The sequence below is a fragment of the Crocodylus siamensis genome, chromosome 3, assembly GCF_052110815.1.
Source record: "Crocodylus siamensis isolate JL-2025a chromosome 3, ASM5211081v1, whole genome shotgun sequence".
Taxonomy (NCBI): Eukaryota; Metazoa; Chordata; order Crocodylia; family Crocodylidae; genus Crocodylus; species Crocodylus siamensis.
The window spans coordinates 137,396,496-137,409,438 of record NC_143397.1 but is presented as its reverse complement, the minus strand read 5'-3'; the positions used below and the strand labels follow the sequence as shown (position 1 = coordinate 137,409,438).

Sequence of the window (12,943 nt, the reverse complement as noted above, 5' to 3'; positions counted from 1 at the left end):
CTCCTCACAAGAACTAAATTCATATTAGGGGAGATGGTAGGTATTTTAGCAGTAAGGGAAGGTGCCAAGACAAAAACTTATTCTTCAAGGCACATCATTTCAACTAGTTAGATTCTCTTTATATCCAGTTTTGAAAAAGTATCTCAAATTTTGCAGGATGCAATTTTGAACTTGCATGCAAGACAAAAGGAAAGTGCCTGAGAAACAGATGTCTAAAATGCTTATATATGGGCACAAAACTGAAGGTCTTTCTGAAGTTTTTTTTAGAAGTCTGGCAACAAAGCCTTCCTTTCCTCTGTTTCTATCTGCATAACCCTTCGAAAGTATGTGGAAAAGGTCACTGCAATGTGCATGGCTTTGTTGATGGAAAAACCCTATTGTATATTGTTTAAATTACACAAAGGAAATGAGCATAAGTGCTAGCAGAAAAGGGGCCTTTAAAGTAGCAAATTGAAAGCTCTGACTCCAAATGAACTTCTGATTTAAAATTGTGACTTTATAGGGTCTTGGTCTCCTCTGCGTCTCAGTTTTATCTGAAGGGGAAATAGTTTTATCATCTCATTAAAGGACAAAGTTGTAGATCCTTGTTGTCTTGTTAGATTTCCAGGTGTTTGCTCTTTAATTTTTTGTTCTTTATAGTAGTCTCTCCACTACTATAAAGGGATAGCAAATTTCTCCCAGATGTTGAGCCATATTCCTCCCCTTCCCCAATATACTTGGGTAGGAATTTACCCAAAAGGGGATGGTATCATGGGAGTCACAAAACCAAGTATTTAAAAGCAATGAGTCATGGACCCAAAGACACAAAATAATAAATATAACAAAATCTGGATTCTTCCTACCAGACTGCTAGCTTTTTGAGCATTTAGGTTTCCATTTTAAAGCTTTTCTGCACAACCATGAGGAGTAGATTTAAAAAGATAAAATAAGACAAGATTACAATATAGAAAAATAGCAACCTACTGGTTTTCTGAAAAGTTCTTCAAGGTAGGTGGGTTCCAAATGAGCTAGACCAGTTACGGTTTCTGGGTTAGGTACACAGTTAGCATATCCCAGTCACCTTTCACCAGCTAGCACCATGCATATTCAGGGCTGCACTAATGCCATTTGGGAGACAGAGTGTCTTGAAGGGCTCTAACTGTACCTCAGTAAACTCTGAACTGCCAGGACAGATCCTAGATAAATATAGCTTTCTGACTGATTACCCCTTGGCAACCAGCATGGTGTCTAGTGTCTAGCCACAGACTGCAGCAGAACAGATAAGATAAAGCTACAGATTAAGAGGCTTTGGGAGGTAAATAGAAGTTTCCTTTAATTTTTCCTCAGCCATTTTTCATCATGGCCATAATATGCTCTTAAAACACACTTTTCCTTATCAAAATCCTTTTTCTCCGACATCCCTTCATATCGGTAAGAAATCTCCCTGAGAGTCAATATGCAATAATTGAGAAACAATATTTAATGTGGAATAGGCTGCATGGGCTTCTTCAAACAGGCAGCAAGAGATGATTAAGGTAAGTCTGGTAGACCCCAGGTTTGGTGCAGCTGTGCCCCTTGTAATGAGAAATCCAAAGAAGACCATCAGGGCCCAGCTTTGCACATGGTTCTTTGCACTGGTAGAGCTGACACAATGGCAGATCCTTCCACTAAACTCTATGGCAGTGCCACCACTCGGGAGTGAGGGTTTTCAAGGTTTAACTGGTGGCTCTTTCCTTCCACTGAGTTGTACCTCCCATTGAGCAGTCTCACACACTCATTCTACTGCATTCAAACTGCTCATGGTATAAGGTACCACTTAGTGGAAGGAAGTGTGGCAATATCCAGGCTTTAAATTTGTAAACTAGCCCCATGTTCATTAGCCACTTTGGTGTTCTCAATATAATGCATTTAGAGGGAGGAAAAAATCCTTCCCCTCTTCCTGTGTGCTAAATAGCCTCCCCCCTTCTTCAAATCCTTCTTCCCAACGCACTTCCACAAAACCTTTGGCAACTGCATGATTTTTTGACCCTCTCATTGCCATCCTGTCGTGCCTCGTACTTCACATGCCTGATGGCTTTTTTTTAATTTCTCAGCACTATTCTTATTTAAAATTCTTTCTGACAAAGTCAAAGATAAACAGTGTCAGCCTCCAAGAGCCTGTAACCTAAAAGACATCAAAAGAGAAGAGGTTGAGACCCTAAAAGAAAGGAACAGAGAGGTTCTCTCTATACCCTGCTCCTTGAAAGACCACCAGACTGCCACCAGCACTGGCCTTAGCACAAATCCCAGTCTTCCACAGTTACTTTAATTATTCTAGGCCGAACCAACCAAAAGCAAGCATGTATCTGCTACCAAACTAAGCCAAGCAAGAGCTGGTTGAAAAATTCCAGTCAAAAACTGTTTGACAAAAAATTGGTTTTTAACTAAACAATTTGCTCTGTGTAAAACTGTCCATTATGAGAAAAAGAATGAATTTTAATGGTGGTGGAGTGGGGGAACAACCCAAACACTTTGGAGTCAAAAAAAGGCGGATTTGGAAATGAGGGTTGTAATGCTCATGTCCCCAATCTTCCCTAATGGGGTAGCTCCATTATCTCTCCCATTAACACCACTATAGCTCAACATGATGGGACATCAGGGAGATGCAGTTCAGCCACAGACCCTGGCCCAAAGAGAGGGAACAGGGGGACAGGAGACATCCAAACCACACATCCCCTGAGGCAATGTTGTGAAATGAAAAAGTTCTGTTCAGATTTCTAAGAAACAAAATGTTGATGAAATGTGTTGAGTTTCACTGAATTTTGTGTGTGCGAGTTTTCTTTCCAGCTCTGTAAAAAAATAAAGAAACAAGTACAAGCCAATGAGAAAGTACTCACCTAATCCCTCAGGAGCGAGAAAACAAAGCACAAGCCAGAACCCCCTTGTCAAGGAATGCTCTTACAATGGCATCGTACTGACTGACCCCTTAGTGGGCTGTGCCCTTGTCACACAAGCTACTCCATGATTTGCTTTTAAAAAATTTCTCACTGCTAAAAGGTTCAAGTCTGAAGTCCCTTTAAGTCCTTACTCAAACCACAACTCCCATTGCTTTAGTTAGGTTGTATGGCCTGGATGACAGTAGAGTCTGACCTGCTGTCTTTAAAATGATATCAAATTGGTTGACGTAGAAGTGAAACAAAGCAGAATTGTACGGGTTTCAAAAGTCCTGGATGCCACAGAGCATCCATTTTCTCAAGCTGCTAACATCTTGTTTCAGAACTAGAACATAAGTGGGTTTATGTTTGGCCATGTGGATAATGAGACCTAATCACAGTGCCTGGTTAAACAGATGACAGCAATCCCTTTTTTGTAGTTTTCTGACACTGGAACTACAGCCCAACAGGACAGCAGCCAGGCAATTAGATACAAACATTTCAGATTGGTTGGAAACCCTGTTCCCACCCCGTGTCCCTCCTCCTCCCCACAACACAGTTCAATAGCATGATTTTAGTACTGCAGAATATCCACTGTTTTGAAGTATCATCTATTCTTTTCCCTAGACTGAGAAAATTGATATGGGTTGTGATATAATGAAATGAGTAATCAAGACCTAAAGCAGGTCTTTTAACAGCAATGATCTATATGAATTACACCACTGCCCGTAATCATTAACTTACTGATTTTTTTTATCTATGCAGAAATGTTGTAACGGCAGCAATCAATCAACAACTTGAAATATCCATGTTTACTGGGATGTTTCAACTTGTTCTGCAATAGGAAGAGTCTACATTGACTGATTTACTTTGCAAGAATAAAGTCAGTTTAAGCAAGGCTTCATACAGCAGGGGAAAAGATTTCCTAAAAAGTCTTATTGCAAAAGTATTCAATGGGGCCAGGCCAGAATTAGATTACGTCCTTCTCACCTAGAAACATTTATGCTTTATGGGTGGATGCAACAAAAAATAAATAAGTGAATAAATAAAAGAAAAAGGAAAAAAAATAACTTCTGCATTAAGCCAATACATCTTACATTAGCCTAGTTTCTCTAGGAATTATGTTCTAGGCAAGGTCACCGTGGCCCAGAAAGGAATGTTTTAAATTTTCTAAACCTCTTTAATCATTTATCTACTGACTCTCCCTGACAGGCTTAAAACTCAGGTGGCTCTCCTATGCTCTTCATAGGGCGTTTCTAAACATGCTTTTACATGCTCCTAACCTTAATGCGCATTTGCGTAATGGACATTAAGGCAATTTAGGTGTGCATCTACATGTGCACACACTAATGCACATTAATGTGGGTGTGCAGATCAACTTGGGACTAAAGTTAGTGCCAAGTCAGTGGACACACACCAAGTTAATGCGCATTAGAATGTCTACACATTCGCTAATGAAATTTAGCTATTTGTGCCTAAGTTTGATACCTGCCTTATGCAGCAATCAAATTTAGGCATGAATAACCTTAAAGCAGGTGCATTAAGAACACACACATGTAGATGTTTTGCCTTAATACATCATAAATTAGGCTCAAGTGCCTTAAATCAGCATGTGTAGAAGCTCCCAGAGTTATACAGTTACATATAACTAAAACAATACCCAGGTTAACATTTTCAAGACAACAGGAGATTGGTTCTAGGGCTGGATCCAGAAAAGAACTGAGACCTCAGCTCCTCCCCCTCCCAAGCACCCAGCAGGTGCCTACATCAAACATTCAGACCCTCCCACCTGCTGTTTCACTCTGAAGGCACTTGAATACCATAGAGGCCTAGGGGTGTATCTACACTGCAAACTTCAGGGGAACATAGGAACAGCCAAGCTGAGCTTGGGTTCCAGAAGCACTCTAGACATGGAAGCACGTAAGCCCTGCACAAACTAATTAACCTTGCTTCTAGGTACAGTTATTAGATCTCAAAAGTGTTGTACAGCTGTGGCTAGGCTGCTTCTGCAACCCCTCCCCCAGCTAACTCAGTTAGGGTCATTTTAACTCTTATATGGCAGCACACAGTGTAAACACACTAAGTTTCCATGAGTAAACTCATGCTTGTTCATCATGCTGTTTTTTCTAAATTCCATTCTTGAATGCTTACTTTCCCTATGCATTGCATAAAGAGCTTGGGCTCTTCACTGAGGGCAGCAGATTCCTTAATTAGCTTGGAGCTTAAAACATAAGCACTGCAGCATTTAAGTCCTTTTGTGGATCTACTACCATATTTTCCAGGGTATGCGGCATGCCTGTGTCTAAAATGCACCTCCACTTATGAAATTGTGAGGGAGAAGAGGTTAACATACATTTAATGGAATTTTGGTCAGTTTTCATTACATTATTTTTTTTGTCACATATCAGCGTGTAATATATATCACAATTGCAGACCTCCTTTGATCAGAGTTCCAAAATGAAAAAATGAATCATACACTGGAACAGACAGTATGTGAGTGTTCAAGTTACCACTGAAGACAGGACTGATGCTCTTAAATTGCTTGGATGCTTTTGAAAACTTAAAGCCACATAATGTGATACAAAATGCAACCAACCAGCAGACCATGAATTTTGAACCTCAGTATCAAATAGTTATTATGACCTGATCACAGTTACTCCAAAGAGGTTTTTAAAAAAAGAAAAGAAAAGGTACAGATGCGACTCAGAAAACAACTAGTTGACAGCACTTGACTAGTGAATAAATACCAGAGAATTGTGAAGTAGTCATTTCCAAAGCAGAATAAAAGAGGGTAAACTGATGAAGTAATTAACCACTGTGAATTATTCACTCATCTCTAGTTGATGGCTGAATAAGTTTTAAAAGCAGTGTGGGGGGGAAAGGGGGCTTTTCAAACATTATACAACATCTAAGAAATTTAAATGTTAAGTAGAGAATTATTCTCTCTTTAGAAATTAAAGTTACATTTAGCAAGCAAATGGGAAGCCATTTTCCCACTGGGATTGGGCCTAGAATGAGTCAGGTGATTCAAATTCAAGGCAGACAAAATAAAAATGATGCCAACACCAACAGAGTAAGAGGTCTTGAAGCTAAGACAACTTTATTAGTGAGCATTGTTAGAATGGCTGCTGTCAAGGAGGCAAGCCTTCACTAATGGGGCACTGGATTAAGCTCTAAATACATACATACATATTTATGTCCATACATGTTATACATAAATGTGTATCCATTCATTGCTAATGTAATAAAAATCGACTTTCAGAACAATCTCTGTCATTCTAGCACCTCTATTCAGCAAATAAACAAGACTTGCCACATTAATGATGACTTCCCAGGGGTTTCTACTTGATGATATGAGGCTGGACTGAACACACCAGCATTCTCATTAGCTTCAGGAACCCTCAGAGGAATTGAGCCCTTACTGAATATTCAGTCATCCAAGACATTTTGACCAATCACTGATCAAAATATATATTTTTTAAATTAGTTACATATTTTGTGTTTTCCTCCTCAGTGGTTATGCGGTTGTGACTGACATTGTTCATCCTGTTCAGGATGGATGTAATCTGCTGTATAAATATTGATGATCTCGATAATTGGTGTTTGGTATGTCTGCTCTTTACAGATATAAATTTCTCTGTCTTGAACTAGGCTGTCTGCAAAGTGCTTACTTCCTTTTGCATGGTAATGAAGTATTACTAGAAGGTGTCATTTACAGTCATTAGCCTTGAGAGAAAAATAAGCAGCAGCTGGAGGCTGCAGGGAAGGAAAATGAAATGGGGCACTGGCCTGGATTGTGAGGAATAGACAGACCCAGAGAACACTGCCTTATTTGGCAACATGAAGCAACCGACCAGTCATCATAAAGCAATACATCTTATTTTGTTTACGTAATACATTGCACAAAAGAAAGCGCTATCCTGGGCCTGAAATAAGATGCTAATGCTAACAGAAGTCACTCATATACAGGGACAAATACAGGCAGGGTGTAAACAAGTGTGTTATACCCACTTAAAGCCATGTCTACAAAGGAAAGTTTCGCTAGTTAGATCAGTATAGTCCCTGCATGCATACACTTATTCTAGACATACACCAAGTGACAAACCGAACCAAAATAATTATATTTGTACCAGAATAAGTGTGTCCACAAAAAGAGTTATACTGGTATAACTATATCTGTTCAAACTTGCACATTGGCTTGTATCAAAATAAGAATGTGGACATACTATTCACCATGGGACAAAGAGGGCTTTTGCCCCACAGTAAGTGGAAACTAAGCTAAAGAGGGCTAAGTTACCACTGTTTATCTTTCATCTATTATGGGGTAAGAGCATTTACACAAGCAGCTACTACTACAGGAGTACCTGACAGTAAGTCACAACCCACTTTTGCCTCAGGATAAATGGTTCACAATCCTATTTCTTCCTCTACTCAAACACCTAAATAGGCATCTGGCTGGGGTCATCTGAACCCACCACTCTTTCCTGTCTAGGCAGGGGTCAGACTCAATCTGTTGAGGTCCTTTCTGACCCTAGCATCTATGCATCTATCAGCCTACATGATAATCCAACAGGTAATTGTGGTCTGCTTGTGCTTATTCACTATTAGCTATCTAGCCTGGGTGTGGCACATCATATCACCATGGCACCACATAGTCCAGTAAGGTTTTAATATAGCCCTCATACTATCAAATAGTGTACAATTAGTCTCCCTTCTTCCTTTTGCAGCTGCTTTTCCTCCCCCTTAATTTATACAGTGCTTTGGGGTTTAATGTGTTACAATCGTTAATGACAACCACTGTACGTCTTAGAAACTTGAAAGGAAATTGCTGCCAGGGGAAAATTAAATGTTGAACTCTTACTAGTAGTTCTGAGTGTTCCCAAGTAGGCAACATACTCAAATTAACACAACAGGTTCCAAAAATAAATAAATAAAAAAGAAAACTCAACCCATGCCCCAGGGCACATACAAACTATGAGGCTCCTCACAGGCCAGATCTGGCACAGGGTAGCAACTGCAGCAGCAGTGGGGCAAGCAATAGCTTGCCAAGCAGCTGTTTGCCATGTCACATAACCTTTTCTACCCCTCTTGCCACCAATGGCCAGATCCACCGGAGCCCAGATTCTGTGGCAGGTCATGCCCACTGCAAGCCATGCACCCAAATTCCCTGGCTCACTGGTAACCCAACAAGCCTGATGAAGCAGTTCCACAAGCCAAACTTAGCCCACGAGCTATATCTTTGACACACCAACCCTACAGTCTGGCATCAAAAGCAAATTGTGTTGATTCAGGAAATCTTGCTCCTTATTGTTTTATAACTAGTTCTAGAAACTTGATTTTTTTTAATTAAAGAAAAGATGATTTTGTGGTTTCTAGTCAAGATCCAGTTTCCTTAAGTGGTTTTCTCTAAATCTACATGCACATTTCCCAGATCTACATTGTTTGCTGGAAGATTTGTTAGCATGTGCTTCATTCTAAAAGGATGCTCTTATGCATGCAAAAGGCTGCATTCAAAAATGCAAAAAAAATCAAGTAGTTAGTTACTTAACTGTCCAATTCACTACCAAAAATACTGTTAGTGCTCAGAGGTTTCACATGCATGGAAATTGCAAAAAAATACCTTTTTCTGCAAACTTTCAGGCTTATGCACCCTTCATCAGGCTCAGGGAAAGTTCAAGATGGTAAAAAGTCCCCATATGTAGGAAATAAACTTTGTTTTTATACAGAGGAAGCAGAAGCTGGAAAACTGTCCCTCTGGGTCCATGCAAGTCTCTTTGTGAGCTTGCTCTTTGTTGTGTAGATCAAGCAGGATTTCTTCCCTGGTGGTGTCAGATGACAGGCAGGGAGGTATAGAAATCTTTCTACACCTACATCTATTCCCTACACATGGGGACTTTTTACCATCTTGAACTTTCCCTGAGCCCGATGAAGGGCATATGAGCCCGAAAGCTTGCAGAAAAAGATATTTTTTGCAATTTCTCAGTTGATCTAATAAAAGGTATCATTTTGAAACCAAGAGCTCTAGATTTTTGCATTTCTTTTTGTTGTTCTTTTTGTTCACGTATCTTCAGACCAACACAGCTACCACATACATCCCTGAAACATGGAAGATATCGAATTTCAGCCAGTTTTGAATGATAAACTTCATTGCTGAACAACAAGAAAGATTTCTACACCTGCCTGCCTCCCATCTGACACCATCAGGGAAGAAATCCTGCTAGACCTACACAACAAAGAGCAAGCTCACAAAGAGACTCTCATGGACCCAGAGGGACAGTTTTCCAGCTTCTGCTTCTTCTGCGCAAAAACGAAGTTTATTTCCTACATCTGGGGACTTGTACCATCTTGACCTTTCCCTGACCCTGATGAAGGGCACATGAGCCCTACAGTTACAGAAAAAGGGGTTTTTTTTGCAGTTTCTCAGTTAATCTAATAAAAGGTATCATTTTGGAATCAAGAGTTCTAGATTTTTGCATTACTTTTGGTCTCAGACCAACACAGCTACCACATACATCCCTGAATATAATGAAATGCAGTCATAAGTTTAAATGTCCTGTTAAAAGCCCCTTTGAAAATGTTACCTATACATTTTAGACCTTGCTGCTATAGAATCTTGGTATCAAATTTCCATTAGATTTTACCCCAGCTATTTTTTATTCCACACCCATGACTTAATGTTCAATTGTGTTACTCAGATATGTCTACCCTAGACTTCTAACGGCATAGCCATGTCAGTCAGTCAGGACTGTGAAGAGGTTGACTTTGCTGACAAGAGCCCCTGGTGCAGATGCATTTGTACTGCTAAAACTGTGGTTTTACCAATACATCTTATTTTATTGAAGGGGAAGGATGTGTCTTTGGTGTGAAGTATATATGTATTTTTTCTGGTCTAACTGTGTCCACACCAAGAGCACTTTGAGGAGAGAATACACTGATAAAGCACCATTAGACATTACACCTGATTCCTCCACAGACACATTGGAGAACCATCTGAGTTATGGTTATCTGAAGTCACAGCTTCTGAGCCCACAGGAAAGGAGGAATGCATGGGCTCCACCACTAACTGTCCACTACTTCTGACCTATTCCTGGAAAGTGGTTGCTGCAGAGAGATCCTTGCGGCTCAGTCCCCAGTTACAGCAAATATCAGGCAGATGGGAGCCCCTGTACCTGCAAGATCCATAGTGGACCTTACATCAGTAGGGATTCAGGCATAGCAGAGTTCCAGCTCCAGCACTCCCGGGCTCCGCTCCTAGAACAGAACCACTTCCACTAGCTTTACACCAAGGTCCTAGCCTTAATGGACTACGAAATCCAGCACCAAGAATGAGCGAAAGTATATGGACACAGAATATTCTATTCCAGGGGTAGGCAACTCTCAGCATGGGTGTGAGAGTGTAGCATACAAAGGCATTTTGCTAGGCACATGCACCTTAAGGTGGAAGGCAGGGAAGAGGCTGGGGCTGCACAGCCACAATAAGGATCAGGCCCCTTGGTGCTCCCCCACCATCCACCCTGGCATGCCAACATCTTACAAGCCAAGTTTGCAGGTGTTCTTGGCACGCTGTCCAAAAACATTGCCGACCCCTGTTCTATTCTAATCAAATTCATTTCCATCATGTATTGTCCAGGGAAGGTATAATGCATCATACAGTATCTCCGACAGACCTAATAACCTATTTAAAATTCTAACTATCTTTCTGAAACTCTGGCACTCCCATGAAACACTGTTTCTTCTAGCTTTTAGTTGCAACACCTGCCATCAATTCCATTTCAGAGTCACTAGAAATGAGGAGACCTTTACAAAATTTACAGGATCTGTCACAGAAGGCAACCACTTGAACAACAACAACTAAAAGATTTAGGCAAATTGTTTTCTAATATATTTGTGAATTTCCCTTCTTTTAAAAAAATCATTTTTTTGTTGTCCGCTAAGGTAACATATTTAACAGCCTCCTATTGTGTATAATGGCATAATTGCTACTCAAATTTAATCTGCTTATTATTTAAAACAGCTCTTGGGTAATCTAATATGGTTTCTCCTTAGGCTAATATTTATCTTCCTTGCAAATCTTTACTTTGGGAATATTTTCCTCTGTGCCGAAGACATCAAACATATATTGCCTTATGGGGGGGGGAGGAAATCTAAACTTGCTGATCACATTAACCCAGACTTTGCAATCTGATTTCCAGCAGAAGCTCAACCCCTACTAATGGTTTTTAAAAAAAAATCATTAACATAAGGCCAATTATGTAAACACATGTTTTCTGAGAAGCAACAATAAAGAAAACAGACCAGTCTTTACAGAAGCACTTCAGCTTTGTACCGTCTTCCACACTACCTCTTTAAAACTCAAGATTTAGTGTACAATTAAAAACTACAGTTTTGAACTGGAGTTCCTCCATGGGGTTTAACTGGACTCCCTCCTAATTAGAAGCATTGAGAGAAAGATGAGATCCCATTCCTGAGACACTATTTCTTTTGCTAGTTTCAAGTCTGTGAACACAGCAGCTGGCAGAGTTCTTCTCACTTGGAGAGTTTTGAATATGAGATACTGGTACAACCTGTTTCAACCCAGTTTTTACCACCAGTCTCCTGCTAAGAGAATGTCACAAAGCAAACAAACAGCAATCAAGCGCATATAAAAATAAAAGAAGAAGCACTAATATTTGTGGGGGTTACAATCAAAGCTATTTACCCTTTGGATTTCTAATAGAAAAACAGCTTTGTTAACAGCTGCCAAAGAAGTCCTCGATGTTGAAAGATATAAAACGTCTCCTAGCTTCTGCTGGGTTTCTATCATACAAGTGTTCTAAGACAGCGTCAGCAGCCTAAATTCTTGCATCCATTGTCCATTTCACAAACCAGATACACTGAAGAGAGAATCTTTCACTCCATCCCAGTCAATTTGCGAAAAAGGCCATCTCCTCCATCCCACGAGTAATTAATATACTATTAAAGAAACTCAAGTTCCTTGTACAACAGTGCTTGGTTTTTGCACTAGCCATATGCCAATTTACATTGGAAGTAACCTGATCTGTCTTCTAGGGAAAATTACTGATCAGCAAGGATCCTGGTTTTCTCTGATAAAAAAATCCCCAATTTTCAGATTTGAAAAAGTAACCCAAAATCCACAGTTTTCCATGATTAAAATGAAATGCCACTAATATGCAGATATATATTTAGTGGTGTCCCATTTTAATCATGGGAAAATGTGGATTTTGGTTACTTTTTTAATCTGAAAAGTGGAGATTTATTTTTTAATCAGAGAAAACCAGGATCCCTGCTGATCAGAAAACTGCATTTTCTGATATACAACCCACATTGAACAACCAACAGACAGTACATGTTAATGCTTTGCAGATCACTGCTAGACCACAGAGGCATTGGAATGTCGATGAAACTGAAGGTCTACAAAGCCATCGTTCTGCCGACCCTCCTTTACACCTGTGAAACCTGGACCGTCAACCAGCATCATGCCAAGAAACTAAACCACTTCCACCTGTGCTTCCTTCAAACGATACTAAAAATCAAGCACCAGAACAAGATCCTGGACACCGAGGTGCTTGGAAAATCCGCTCACTTGGAGTATTCATGCTCTACTGAAATTGGTGGAGCCGAAATGGGCCAGCCACCCTTCAAGAATGCCCGACACTCGCCTGCCAAAGAAAATTTTCTACAGCAAACTGTCAAATGGAGTATGCTTTTGCAGCGCACCAAAGAAGCAGTACAAGGACACCTTAAAGGTGTCCCTAAAGAGTTTTGGCATTGACCCAGGGTTGTGGGAGCAAATAATTCATGACCATCCGTTCTGGAGAACAGAGCACTGGCCTTTGAACAGCAACACACAGCAAAAGCAATGAAGGAATGCATGGCCAGGAAAACAAAAACTTCTCATACCCAGTCCTTACTGCTCTCCTGCCCCTGCGGCAGCACACTGTTCAAGGCAAAGATCGGGCTTATAAGCCACCTATGTACTCATGCAACCGAGCCCCCACCCCCTCCTTTCTCTTTCTTTTCCCTTTTTGTCTCCTTTTTCCTTTTTCTCTCCT

General features: G+C 40.3%; 1 protein-coding gene across 4 annotated transcripts in view; it reads right to left on the bottom strand.

Moving 5' to 3' along the window:
• The window catches only part of RNF152 (ring finger protein 152), a 66,620-nt gene that overhangs the window by 32,839 nt on the left and 20,838 nt on the right, over positions 1 to 12,943 (bottom strand). The window contains exon 1 of one of the 4 annotated variants that reach the window (XM_090039323.1): positions 8,512 to 8,532. The exons of the other annotated variants lie outside the window; for them this stretch is intronic. The gene's annotated coding sequence lies outside the window, so the exon portion shown is untranslated. Of the gene's footprint in view, positions 1 to 8,511; positions 8,533 to 12,943 lie in introns of those variants that run through there. 4 annotated transcript variants of the gene reach the window in all.